This window comes from Alligator mississippiensis, chromosome 3 (assembly GCF_030867095.1).
Source record: "Alligator mississippiensis isolate rAllMis1 chromosome 3, rAllMis1, whole genome shotgun sequence".
NCBI lineage: Eukaryota > Metazoa > Chordata > Crocodylia > Alligatoridae > Alligator > Alligator mississippiensis.
In genome coordinates this window covers 74,154,428-74,168,530 of record NC_081826.1, presented here as the reverse complement: position 1 = coordinate 74,168,530, position 14,103 = coordinate 74,154,428, and the positions used below count along the sequence as shown (strand labels likewise).

At 46.6% G+C, this 14,103-nt stretch overlaps 1 protein-coding gene across 3 annotated transcripts in view; it reads right to left on the bottom strand.

Annotated features, from left to right (window-relative positions):
• The window catches only part of RB1CC1 (RB1 inducible coiled-coil 1), a 155,676-nt gene extending 143,180 nt beyond the window's left edge, over positions 1–12,496 (bottom strand). For 2 of the 3 annotated variants that reach the window (XM_014606838.3, XM_014606839.3), the window contains exon 1: positions 12,307–12,495. The gene's annotated coding sequence lies outside the window, so the exon portion shown is untranslated. Of the gene's footprint in view, positions 1–12,306 lie in introns of all 3 variants that reach the window. The other variant, XM_059724097.1, reaches the window with a different exon arrangement.
• Between the last annotated feature and the right edge of the window lie 1,607 nt (positions 12,497–14,103).

The following is a 14,103-nucleotide window of genomic DNA, read 5'->3' as shown; positions in this document are numbered from 1 at the left end:
GCTCCTATTGGAGGCGGTGGGCGTTGTAACCCCAGGACGGAGGTGGGTCCTGGTGGGAAGAAGAGAAACTCCAACTGTGGTGGAGGCGCGGGCCCCAACCCAGAGGACGCGCTAACCTAGAGGCATTAGGAGCAAGGGGAGCACAGGACTCTCTCTGTGGTTGTTTCTCTTCTCTTTTTTCCTCCCTTTATCTTGTTTCCCTTGTAGTCTTGTCGTTAGTTTCTTTTCTTGTCACTTTGGGTTGTTCCTGGGGCATGGGGTTTTATGGTGGTAAGGGTATCATTTGTGTTTTTTCTTTCTTGGTCTGATCTATTTTAGTTCCCTGTCTAAAGCAGGTTAGTATAACATACTGTACCAGGTTGGGGTAGTAGAGACCCCATTCAAGGTGAAAGACCATGTGAGAATGTGGTGATGAACAATGGCACCTGCCATAGAAGGTGCAGGGCACTGAAAGGGACAATCCCAAAGGCCAAATGCCACCAGACCCTCTGGGTCCGGCCAGAGCCCGAGGTGCCCGTCCACGAGGGAGGACACATGGGAACCGAGGAAGACATCAACAGAGGATAGCTGTAAAAGACCCTGAGGCTCATCTCAAAGACTGATGTATGGCCGGGGTGTAGGGAAGGTTGGAGCCCCATGGACATCCACTGGGACATGAGACAACTCTGGAGGCATCCTCAAAGGGGACCCCCTTCACTGAAGGACCATCTGAAGTTGTGGCAGGTGAGAATGGGGGATACCCCGAAGGTAATCAAGGAACCCTCTGGGGTCTACACGAGGTTCCTTGGCGAGCAAGGTCAGCTGCTCAGGCAAAGGCGGCGCGGGAGCGAATCATCGAGCGGAGATGGGCACAGGCAACAAAATGGTCCCACAATATAGCAACCTTTTCATGAGCCACCTGGAAGAATTCCTCAAGGGGCTATGCCATCAAACTCATGCTGTACTTGAGATGTATCAATGCCATCTTCATCATTTGAAAATCTGTAATCTCAGATTGATTTCCATCAGAAATTCAGTAATCATCACCCCTCCATCAGACTCTTAAATACTCCAGCACTAACATTTCCTTTTTAGATACTATGATCCAGAATGGTAAAATACAGACCATCAAAGATGTGGGGTGGAAAATTTTCCAGTGTTTTATTTTTCCCTGGGAAATTTTCCATTTCTAAAACTTCATTGTTTCATAATATTCATTAGTAACAATGAATGGATGCCAATACAATATTAGCCAAGCTTGGCAGTTTCAAAGTTGTAATCAATGTTTTTCAGGTAATTATCCCTGGGAAATGTGTGAAAGAGTACATATACGGATTTTTGATTTGTAAATAGGAGGGTAAATACACTCGCATAATAATCCAAACCAACCTACTTGGCAGTGCAGCTCAACTCTAAACCAAAGCACAGCATATCATGCTCACTTCTTTTGGTGTGTTAAAATTAGTGTCTCAACAGTTTTCAGTGCCTTTTTTTTCTTAAATTTAAACAATGTAAGGGAAGTACATGCTATTGTGTATTATCTTTACATTTTCACAAGTATTCCAATAAATATAATTTATTTCAACAAAGCTTTGAATTTGTTTGAATATAACATTTAAACCACATTAAATGTATTTTATTTAAATTTTTTCCTAATCAAATATTTCACTTCAAATACTTGTGGCTATATGGGGATATATTTAGCAAACAAAACTAAAAAGTAAGTCAAAGAAACATGCTAAAGTCAGACCATGATCTATTTAGGGCATTGGACAACTTTCCAATTCTAAATTTTCTGGAAAACCTACATCTCTGCATACCACCATATACAAGAAACCCACAGACCAACATACATATCTGAATAGAACCAGCAATAACCCTAAACACACCAAGAAAGCTGTACAGCCAAGCCCTCTAATACCACCAAATTTGCACTGAGAACACCTGTGATCATCACCTCACAAACCTAAAAAGGGCTTTCACTCAACAAGGACACTCCTCCAGAAGAATTGCTGCCATACAATAAGAAAATCCACGTGAATCTCACACCGTTATTTATGACATACCATCCCTCCCTTTCTGACGTATACAGAAAATCCTCAAAAATTGCAACCCATACTAGATGACCCAATTCTTAAAAAAGAACCACCCATCCTAGCCCTTAAATAAGCATCAAGCCTCACCAATAACATCACCAGAAGGAAACTTCCTATGGATCAAAACTCACCGAATGGATCCAGACCATGCCATGCCAAAAAAATGTAAAATTTGTCAACATATCTCCACCACTCTCACAATATCTACACCCCACAACAGAACCATCAACATTCCTGGATCTTACACCTGCACCTCCAGAAATGTAAACACATCTTATACAGTGCACTAAATGCCCCGAAGGAAAATATGTAGGAGAAACCAAACAACAACTGTGTACCAAAATGAGCGCACACTGAAAATCTATCAAAGACAAAAATACTCAATTACCTGTGGGGTTGTCACAAGATAACCACACACTCTCCAATCTCACAGTTCTAATCCTCAAAGGGAATTTACAAAACACCTTTCGCAGATGGACCTACAAGCTTCACTTCATCAGCTTAGTGGATACAAAAAATCATGGACTAAATGGAGACATTGGATTTATAGCACATTAAAACCTGCCTAGCACCTAATACCCCAGGTAGCCTCTCTACAATATACCAGCTACATTTTATCATCAGGTCACCATTTCCCTTCCTCAACACTCCACTCCACCTGTTTCTCACTCATTCTCTCTCAGCCTTCTGACCCTCAGTCATACATTTGTATTTTCACTGATCTGCAATCTTGCATACTGACTTCTATCCCATCCAAGAAAAGAAGAAAACAACTTCAGATGCTTCCTCTGCCTGAAGAAGGGTGTTTGTACCTGAAAGCTTGCAAAGAAAAATTTTTCCAACTATTTTAGTTGGTCTAATAAAAGATATCACATTTACCCAAAGAACCTTGTCAGTCAATGAAAATACACCTTTAACGCCTCCCCACCCCCCCCCAAAAAACAGTAAAAACTTTAACAGTAGTAATTACAGTGGGAAATACAACATAATACAATGAGTAATACAATGGTAAAATTGATTTTTTTTTTTTAAATAAAGTGATTTAAAAAAAATGAATTCATCAAGTCCGACCCCCTGCATAAGCAGGAAAGAGTGCTGGGTCTAGATGACCCCAGCTAGATACTCGTCTAACCTCCTCTTGAAGACCCCCAGGGTAGGGGAGAGCACCACCTCCCTTGGGAGCCCGTTCCAGACCTTGGCCACTCGAACTGTGAAGAAGTTCTTCCTAATGTCCAGTCTAAATCTGCTCTCTGCTAGCTTGTGGCCATTGTTTCTTGTAACCCCCGGGGGCGCCTTGGTGAATAAATCCTCACCAATTCCCTTCTGTGCCCCCGTGATGAACTTATAGGCAGCCAAAAGGTAGCCTCTCAACCTTCTCTTGCAGAGGCTGAAAAGGTCCAGTTTCTCTAGTCTCTCCTCGTAGGGCTTGGACTGCAGGCCCTTGACCATACGAGTTGCCCTTCTCTGTACCCTCTCCAGGTTATCCGCATCCTTCTTGAAGTGTGGCGCCCAGAATTGCACGCAGTACTCCAACTACGGTCTGACCAACACCCTATAGAGGGGAAGTATCACCTCCCTGGTCCTATTTGTCATGCATCTGATGATGCACGATAAAGTGCCACTGGCTTTTCTGATGGCTTCATCACACTGCCGGCTCATGTTCATCTTGGAGTCCACTAGGACTCCAAGATCCCTTTCCACCTCCGTGCCACCCAGCAGGTCATTCCCTAGGCTGTAGGTGTGCTGGACATTTTTCCTCCCTAGGTGCAGCACTTTGCATTTCTCCTTGTTGAACTGCATCCTGTTGTTTTCTGCCCACTTGTCCAACCTATCCAGGTCTGCCTGCAGCTGTTCCCTGCCCTCCGGCGTGTCCACTTCTCCCCATAGCTTTGTGTCATCTGCAAACTTGGACAGAGTACACTTCACTCCCTCGTCCAAGTCGCTGATGAAGACATTAAAGAGTATCGGTCCCAGGACCGAGCCCTGCGGGATCCCACTGCCCACACCCTTCCAGGTTGAGACCGACCCATCTACCACGACTCTTTGGGTGCGACCCTCTAGCCAATTCGCCACCCACCGGACTGTGCAGTCATCCACGTCACAGCCTCTTAACTTGTTCACCAGTATGGGGTGGGATACCGTATCGAAGGCCTTCCTGAAGTCGAAGTATACGACATCCACCCCTCCTCCTGTGTCCAGGCGTTTCGTAACCTGGTCATAAAAAGAGACTAGATTGGTCAGGCACGATCTGCCCGCCACAAACCCATGCTGGTTTCCCCTCAGCATAATTTGCCCTGCCGGGCTCTCACAAATGTGAGCCTTGATAATTTTTTCAAAGACTTTGCCAAGGATGGAGGTGAGACTGACCGGCCTATAGATGCCCGGGTCCTCCTTCCTCCCCTTTTTGAAAATGGGGACCACGTTAGCCCTTTTCCAGTCCTCCGGGACTTGGCCCGTGCGCCACGAGCATTCGAATATTCCTGCCAGTGGCTCTGCAATGATGTCGGCCAGTGCCTTCAGCACCCTCGGATGGAGCCCATCCGGGCCTGCCGACTTAAAGGCATCCAGTTCTTCCAAATGACTCTGCACCACCTCAGGATCTACATATGGAAGTCTGGAGCCTTGCTGCTGCCTCTCTACAATCCCAGTGAGAGACTTGTCGTGCCCCTCACTTAGGAACACTGAGGCAAAGAACTCGTTGAGGAGTTCAGCCTTGTCCCCCCTATCTGTCACCAATTGTTTCTGCCCATTTAGCAGTGGTCCTATTCCTCCCTGGGCCTTCCTTTTACTTCCAATATATCTAAAAAACAATTTCTTGTTGTCCTTTACTTGGGTTGCCATCCTCAGCTCCATGGTAGCTTTGGCCCGCCTAACTGCCTCCCTACAAGCACGAGCAGAGGAGGTATATTCATCTTTAGTGATCTCACCTTGTTTCCACTTTTTATGTGCTCCCCTTTTGGCCCTTAGGCTGCCCTGGATTTCTCTGGTCAGCCATGGAAGCCTCCTGGCCCCTTTCCCTCTTTTGCCTCGCTCGGGGATCGTCTTGCTTTGTGCCCAAAGGATCATTTCCTTTAGGCACAGCCACCCTTCTTGGGCTCCCATCCCATCAAAACTCCTACTCTGCAGTGCTTCCTTGACTAATCGCCTGAGTGCATTGAGATCAGCTTTCCTAAAGTCTAGCACTTTCACCCTACTAGTTACTTTACCCACTCGCCGTCTTATGTTGAATTCTATTATAAGGTGATCACTGTCTCCCAAATGGCTACCGATCTGGAGGTCCCCTATCATGTCATCTCCCGTTGCCAATACCAGATCCAGTATGGCATTTCCCCTAGTGTGACCGTGTATCTCCTGTGTCAGGTGGAGGTCCTGTACACAGGTTAGAAACCTGCGTGAGCGATGGGACCTTGCTGTCTCCGTCTCCCAGCAGATGTCCGGGTAGTTTAGGTCCCCCATGACTACCGCCTCTTTAGCTTTTATGGTCTCCGAGAGTTGCCTCAGGAGCCCCGCATCTATTTCTTCCCCTTGGTGTGGGGGTCTGTAGCAGACCCCTACCACCAAATCCCTTTCTCCTTGCCCCCCATGTAGCCCAACCCACAATCCTTCTACTTCCTCAACCTCGGATTCTGTCTTGATGAGGGTTGATGTATATTGCTCACTGACAAAGTGCAACCCCCCCCCCCCCTTTCTTCCCTGACCTGTCCTTTATGTACAATCTATAGCCCTCAATATGTACCGCCCAGTCATGGGATGAATCCCACCAGGTCTCTGTTAGCCCCACTAAGTCATAGGTGTTTAGTGCAAGCAGGAGCGCTAGTTCATCCTGCTTGTTCCCCATGCTCCTAGCATTAGTATATAGGCACTTGAGCCCTGCGACTGGTGCCTTTGCTGCCCCCCCCCCGCAATTTATGTTAAATGGGTTTAGTGAATTTCTGTCCCAGATACCCTCTAGGTTCAAGAGAACTCAACGTCCCCCTGTATCTCAGGATGCTTTACACCTTCCCCACAACCTCCCTCATAGGGCAGCCACACTAGCCTTGGCCCAAACTGTCTGTTCCAGATGAGCAAGGAAATGTGCTCTAGCACCCTTCAGCTTCTGGCCTGACCCACTGCAGGCATGTGGCTGCATTTTCAGAATCAAAAGTGAATGTCTGTTCACTTGCTTATCAGTTCAATCTATGCAGTTTAGACTAACCTGCAAGGACTGAATCGATTTGACCCTGGGCTTTTTGACTGTCTGTACTTAGTTCTCATCATAGAATTAACGCTCATTACTTACTGACTAGCAATTATCCATCAACAAGAAACAACAGCCAGGATCTTTCTTCACCCCACTATCAATTGAAGCTTAAAATTAAGTGGAATTCCTGTTTACTCCTCATGCAACTTGTTATTTTGCTTTATTTCCCTATACCACACGCATTGTAGTGTTTGATAGACAAAAACCTTACAATATAATCTCTCCTCCACACACACATGCACATTCCGATTGCAACAATTACTTTTCCTAACACTTTTTTATAATTGTCTTTAGATTTCTCCTAAAGTTTTCCAAGTATACACAACATTTTTGCCCATGTAAATTGATCATGACTAATACTCTGAACATATCCAGTTGGCCCCCAGAAAAACATTTCCAAGCAGCTACCTTCCCTGCTTCAGTGAAGAGATCTTCGGCACATAGATCCATTCATAAGTGTGAAAATAGTACATGACATAAAGAGACAAAGAAGTAGTCTTTTGAGTAAGCAGGTACACTATTTGGATTTTTCAATGGGTAGTCATTGAAAATCACACAAACATGCTATGGCGTGGTACTTAACTTAAAAATCTGATACTATTTTTACAAATTATGAGCCTGCAATACTTCAGAAGTGTTCAAAAAAACTACCATAACAATACCAATTTTACCTAACCCCAAAAATAGGTAGTTTAAGTGTAAAAACAGTACCTATATTTATGTCTCTTGTCCCCATCCTCTTAATATCTAATGAAGAAATACAGACCTAGGACTCAAAGCCTAGGGTCTGCTCCCACCTGCTAGATACTTTTGGGCAATATACTTAATTTTTTTCTTAATTGTGGCAGTTCCCTTCAACATCCCTGATACAAAGATAATAAAATACTCTGGCTCCTGCCATATGCTATATTTATCATGTGATTTACATGTTTATTGTGAAATACCTGCCACATATTGAGACCAATTTATTGCATGATAAAATGGCCAATCAGCCACAGCTTTGTTCCAAATTTAAAATATGGAACATCTTGCTGGCTGATTTGTACTGTGAACATATGGCACGTTAAAAGTAATGCCGTGCAGCCCAATGGGGCTTTAAGTGTCTCCACAAATGGGAGCCAACTGCCCCCTGCGTTCAGGAACACCCTGATCCCCAGCTGTTCCCACTCTGGCAGGTATACAACCAGCTGAATGCTGACTGTGGATAAGGGAGCTTGCCAATCCATGCCCACATGAAGCTGGCTGTGCATGCACCATTTCAAGGTATACACTGCAAGCAGCTGTGAGTCAGAGACCTTTCCAGCCCAGGTGTGTAGCCAGTTCCATGCCAGAGCAGATGTATGACTGGTATCTAATGAATTTTAAATCACTGATCTCAAAAATCATGCATCCTACCATACATGTCTGGCATGGCAGGCTCCATGATTTTGAGGATTGGCAATATTTATCAGATACCAAATGCACAAGTAAATTAATGTCTGCCAGTCATCTTTGAGATCTACAAACGATACGCAGAATAACATGTATAAAATGTATCCCCTTTTACATATAGGAAAAGGTACTGAGATGAAAAAGTATGCATGTCTATTTCCAAATGTCTCATTTCCTTCTTGTTTTGTTAAATATCTAACCATCACCAGCTTAGATATATGGCAAAACTACAGCAACTACATGCAAGTTCATAATGTACTCAAAATATATAATATTCTGCAACCCTCCCTCCCCTCACCCCCTGCAGCTATCTTACTATTGTGTGTAACATGCTCCAACAGAGATGTCAGTTATGCAACTAATCAAAACAATATCTGACAATTCAAGAAAATATTGCATTTCTATACCATGGAAGTTTTCTAGTGAACTCCTGTTAAGTATTGCAAACTACCATCTATATACCAAGTGACAGAAATGTCTGATCAAAAAAACTTTTACCTGACAAAAAAAATGGCTTGCTGAAAAGTTTCTCACTTCATCACACAAGGCAAAAATCAAATAGCACAGCAAAATACAAAGCACTCAAGTCTGAACATCATTTTATATGGACTCAAGAGTAATTCACAGTTGCTTAGAGACTTGCATGAACCAAGATGATCAACCTCAAAGCTTTTATACCACAATTAATTCCTTTCATCATAGTCTTGAAAAGCAAGCAAAACACTGAACGGACAAGGAGAATAACTTCACCCCCTTGGAGACAGCCCTTCCAAAACAAGGCTGAATCTTTAAGAGAAAGGATTTTGTAACCTTTCTGCACATTACTGTTTAAAAGCAAACAGGACAAGACCATAGACAAAGCATAGAAACAATCCCTACGGTGAAGAGCCTACCATTTGAACAACAAACTGATAGAAACAACATTCACTCTGATACACAATGAAAGAAAAATTTTAATATTCTTAATGCATTTTTTTTGACACAACAGAAAAGACTGGATCCCACCAATCCAGTTCCCAATAATAACCTGGAGTGAAGCCCATACTATTCACTATCATTATGTCACTAGAAAAAGAGAGTAGAGTGCCATTTCTACCAGCGTGTTTTCCTTAGATACTTCTTTGAGGCTACTTTTTTCAAATCAACTTCTGGCTGACAGATATTACCACATTTATCCAAATCCAAAACAATGCTTAATTTAAGATAGCCTCCCAATAATTAGATATTATAAATGTTTCATGTATAAATTTATAATTTTCCATGCATAGAATCTAATTATTGGAAGGCTGACCTAAATTTACCCCTCCCCCACCACTGCAGAAAGGCAAACAATGGCAGAGGGGCAAGCAACAGGGGAGTCAAGTGGCCTGACCTCTTCCCCTTGCACTTGGGGGGGGGGAAGGGGGAGGAGGGAGGTCACAAAATGAAACTAGTGGGTAATAAGTCTTAAGCTAACTTTTCCACACATTTTTTAATTAAAGTGTGCAACTCACTGCCACCAGATGTTGTGGAAGCTGAAAAGTTTTGCCAGGTTCAAAAAAGGGACAGGACAAATTCTTGGAGATGTGCATCAGTAGCTATCGAGCACAAGGGTTATGGGTAAAGCCTTTGAATCAGAACTTCTTAGATCTTAAATGAAGGAGCTGCAAGTGGGAGAAGAGCAGTAGAAAAAGCTGTGGTCAAACCCTGTTCACACTCCATTTCAGCAGTCACTCTATGCCACTGTGTGACACAGGCCTATTTGTTGTCTTAAAGGATCATGGGGTAGTGCCCACAAAGTAAACTATTAGCTTCCTTTAAACAAGGAGAGTACTAAGAAGCAACAATTGATTTCTGGGGACAGACAACTAAAGACTTAACAGAGCCAAGAGTGAAGGTCAAAGATTAATAACTAGTGTGCCAAGGCAGGACACCAAGTAGACAACACCAGACAGCATTCACTGGCCTCTGAACAAGCATGTATGACGCTGAATACTGGCCAAGATGGACCTACATACTGACCCAGTAAATTGCAGTTCTTATGTTCCTGCTGTCTATCCCCACCACCTGACCTCTACCCACTGTACCGTTGCTTGCTCTCTTGTTCGGGCCTACCTCTAATCTGGGACACAAAACCTGTGGTTGCTCCAGCCCCAGCCCAGCCATACAGAAGTGGTTGCTGGCCGGGGCTGAAGCAACCATGGGTTCCATACCCTGGACTAGAGCAGGGCCAAAGCCAGGCAGTAAGCTGACACTGCGAGGGGTAGGTGAAAGCCTCTGGGAGAAAAAGCAGTGAGTGAGTAAATGCAGGGGCAGGGATGGGGAGGAGAAAGGAGGAGCAGATACTGTGGTTTCAAGTCCAAACCCAGGCCAGGGCCAGTCAGACCTGCAGCAACCACTTGCCCCCCCACCTTGTACTAGAATCGAAGATGAGGGGCTTCCTCCCCCAACTCTATGTTGAACAGAGTGGGAGGGGGGAAGACTCATCTTGGAATCAAGAAAATATCACAGATTGGTATGATGGTCCTCCATCCACCACTTACAGAAAGTGATTTTTTTTTCTATCCCTTCCCTATCTTCTTACTGCCCAGTGTGCCTCCCACACCTCCCTGGACACTGTGCATGTTGGTGGAAGAACAGCTGTTACTTTTCTGTTTTGGGGTCTCCGACCTTTATGAAAATCTTAAGTGTCTACTTTCACTGACTATTTAAGAGAATGATGCAGAGCAAGCTGACATGACTTAATACCACCAATGAAAGTAACTAAAGTCTTGTTAAATTTATCTGGCTGTTGTTCCTACATCTCTGAACAACAGGGGCACTCCTGATTTTTACCAACAACTAATGAAAACACCATTTAAGTATGCAACCAATTTGCATTTGGAGGATTAAGAATGTGTAAATTATGCATAAACAACATGCAGAGGCCTTTCGCTCCCCCAGGGAGATTTCCTAACATGTATACACCATGATGCACCTACCACTAGTTTCACTGACCTCAACTTAGTTAAAATCTTCAAGATCTTGATACTTAAAGAAAAAAGTTTTTTTTTTATAAATTTAACGTTCTTTAAAAATATTATAGATCAGCTAATCTTTCATAAAGTACTTGCTTAAGACACACCGTGGTAGGATAAAGTGATCCGAAGACCAGAATGCATTATGCCAGGGGGTACTTGAGAAGGCCCTAGGAAGTAAGTATAGGCGGGTGGGGACGGACAGCTGCCACGCAGCATCCCGTGGTACTGCACGGGCACCACCCGCGTGGCCTGACACAGGGGAAGCTCACATGCAGTGACTGCCACTGCTCCGCATGCAGCCTCACACCACCTCCACCCCTCCCAGTCCACATTCGGCTGCGCGCTACTCCTCTTGCTCTGCATCCGGTCACAGTACACTGATCCAAAAAGATTGAAAACGCCTCCATTATGCAGTCAGAAAATTGAGGATTCATATCCCTTCATGGCTGCTCAGCACTATTAAAAAGGCAAGCCTTGCAGTGATTATAGCACTGCACTTGGACTGAGACTTAGGATACCTGATGCAATCCTCCCCCTTGGTCACCCTGTTGGGTGGTCTTATCTGAATGACACCACTTTCCTATGCTTCAGTTTGCCTACCTTCACATGGGAATAAATAATAAGGCTGTATTTTATAAAATTATTTCATACCTATTGATGAAAAGGTCTCTGAGAGCTGTCAAAATTACCCCTGCCATGAGAACATAGACAAAGTTGGCACCCTGACAAACAGTGACAAAGAACATTGACATATCCACAAAAACACTACTGCTATTGCATAAGAAGTAATCTACTCAACCCAGCTCAGCTCCCACAAACACTTGAGCCCATGCTTAACTAATGCATGTTACCCCAAGGTCAGCAGAGACACCTTTGAAGCATTAGGGCCTTTACTTGCAAAGATAACAGCTGCATTCTACGTGCCAAGTAAAAGGTTACAACAGTGCGCTATTAAGTCTGGTTGAAAAGAAAGGAAAAGGAAGTCATTGCTCTTACAAAGGCCGATATTTCAAAACACCCAGTAAATGCATATTACAGCTGTTGAATGGCAAATCCAACAAGGGTTTGTAAAAGTTTCCTCGGGATTACACGCTGGGTCCTAGTCAGACTCACTCCTGCAAGCGCTAATGGAGAAAGCAACTGGAGGGCAAGCGGCGGATCCCACCCCCAAAGGAACTGAAGCTAGAACCTGAAGTCACCTGAAGGGGCCTTGAAATACAGTTGTCTTGTTTGGCTCCTGCTGGAAGTGAACAACACTGGAGCAGGGACAGGCTGAGTCATTCCTGGTAGTAACTTTGCTGGCAACTCCTCTTACCAGGACAGACCAGCATGTGAGTGAGGGACGGGGTGAGTGTGACTGTGGGGGAAGGGGTGCGGAGATCCCGGCCCTGCCCCGCGCCCCCTAACCAGCCTCTTTCTGACACCCTCCCCCGGGAGCTCTTTGTCTCCGCAGCCCCAGTGGCAGCGCCCCCGGGAGTTCAGCCCCTCCCCCACCCGCCGCGGGGAGCGCGGACGTTAGAGCCGCCCCGGCCCGGCCCGGCCCGGCCTAGTCTGCACTTACCCGGCGTCAGCGGGGAAAGGCGGCGGCAGCTCCGGAGGCGCTGAGCGGGTGGTGGCGCCCGTCGGCAGCCGCCCAGCGCGGGGTTACGTGAGGCAGCAGCGGCGAGAGGGTGGGGGGAGGGGCAGCAGGAGAGCTCCGAGCGCAGTCGCCGCCGCCGAGGTTTGTTATTGTCGTCACTCGCTTCCGCCGCGCTGCATGCTGGGAAGAGCCCGGCCGAGAGGCGGAACCATAGAGAGGCCGGGACAGAGTGGCCCCTGGCGGGCGGAAGTGGGGCCGTGGCGCTAGCCCGGGAGGCCACGCGCACCGCCGAAGCCCGGCCTGGCGAGCGGCTGCTGGGGGAGGGGCCAGGAACCCCGGCTGGGGTGGGGCGCGGGGCGGCCCCGGGATTGGTTCTTTCCCGGCCCTCCACCGCGAGGACCCTTACTGCAGAGGGGGGCTGCGTCAGGTTCCCACCAGCCAAGCGTGGTGCTGTGCCCTAGAAAGGAGGTAGGGTAGCTCTGCCCCTTGCAGACTGCCGCGGTCACAGAGCGATAGCATGAGTTGGCCTGGGCCCTGGCCCCCCGTGAGTGTGGGTTCCTGAAAGCTCCTGCCCTGCGTCTCTGAGTTAGTGTGTAAGGGACAAATCTCCACTGCCTTCTGCCTCACTTGAGACGAAAGAGGGGACTAAGTCTCTCTCCCTGTTTTAAGAAATTAAATGAGGCATTGCTGCACACTTGCCTCCTGCTTCTCGCTGGCCAGCGCAGGGACTCATGCTCCAAGTGTCCCCAAAACTACCATCTGGATTTGGAGTTAGAGAGTCCACAAGTACTTTGTGAAAGACCATTACAACCATGCACCATTATAAACCAGATCAGTTACTTTGGCTGTGGCCCGAGGACCGGGTCAAAGGACTTGCAGCATGCCACATTGCTGTGCTCATGAGAAACTCCACCCTTGAGCAATGACTTCAGTAATGCTATGACTACAACAATGAGGGTCAAGCAGTGCCGTAGCAAGTGGGGGAAGGGGAGCAACTGCCCTGGGTGCCAAAGCTAAAGGGTGCAACAAGGGCTGCCCAGCCAGGGCAGAGCTGTGAGCAGCTCGTTTGTGGGGGGCAGCAGCTCCCACCACTGTGTGCACTCTGGCAAGCATGGGGGGGCGTGTTCCCCCCCACAAAAATCTGTGTGAGGTGCAGGCGGACTGCTGCTGCGGGCTTTGGCCCAGGGACCAAACTTTCTTTCCACGGTACTGGGCTCAAGATTATCAACACAAAAGTACTTGAAAGGGAACATACCAATAAAGAGAGCGGGGTCTATAAAGTCTCAGCTGGTTTGGTTATTTTGAAGCCAAAATTAACAGGCTCCAAGCTTTAAATCAGTGTCCTGCACATGATTAATGTCTTCACTCACTGGTATCTTTGCTGTGGCAGGCTGTCCAAACATGGGATCCAGAGCTGTTCCTTAGTCGTGTGCAGGGCCGGCGTATTAGCCTGTGCAGAGCCCAGGGAAGGAGGGGTGGGGAGGAGGTGACAAGCAGCTGGAGCCAGCAGCGCTCAGCAGCAGTGGTGCATGGCGGCTGTGGTGAGGCCTGTACGACACTGTCCACAGGGCCCCCAAAGCATAGGGCCCAGGGCAGTCGCCCCAATTCCCCACCCCCGCCCTGGGACAGCCCTTATGGGATCAGTGGGTCCTCATTTGGACACAGGCCAAGTTTCCTGGAGCAGATGGCAAGGTTGGATTTCATGAAAACAAGCATCAATTTTTAAAAACACAGCAAAGCCATTTCTTCACTAGATGTTCTTACCCTTGCTGAGTTAAA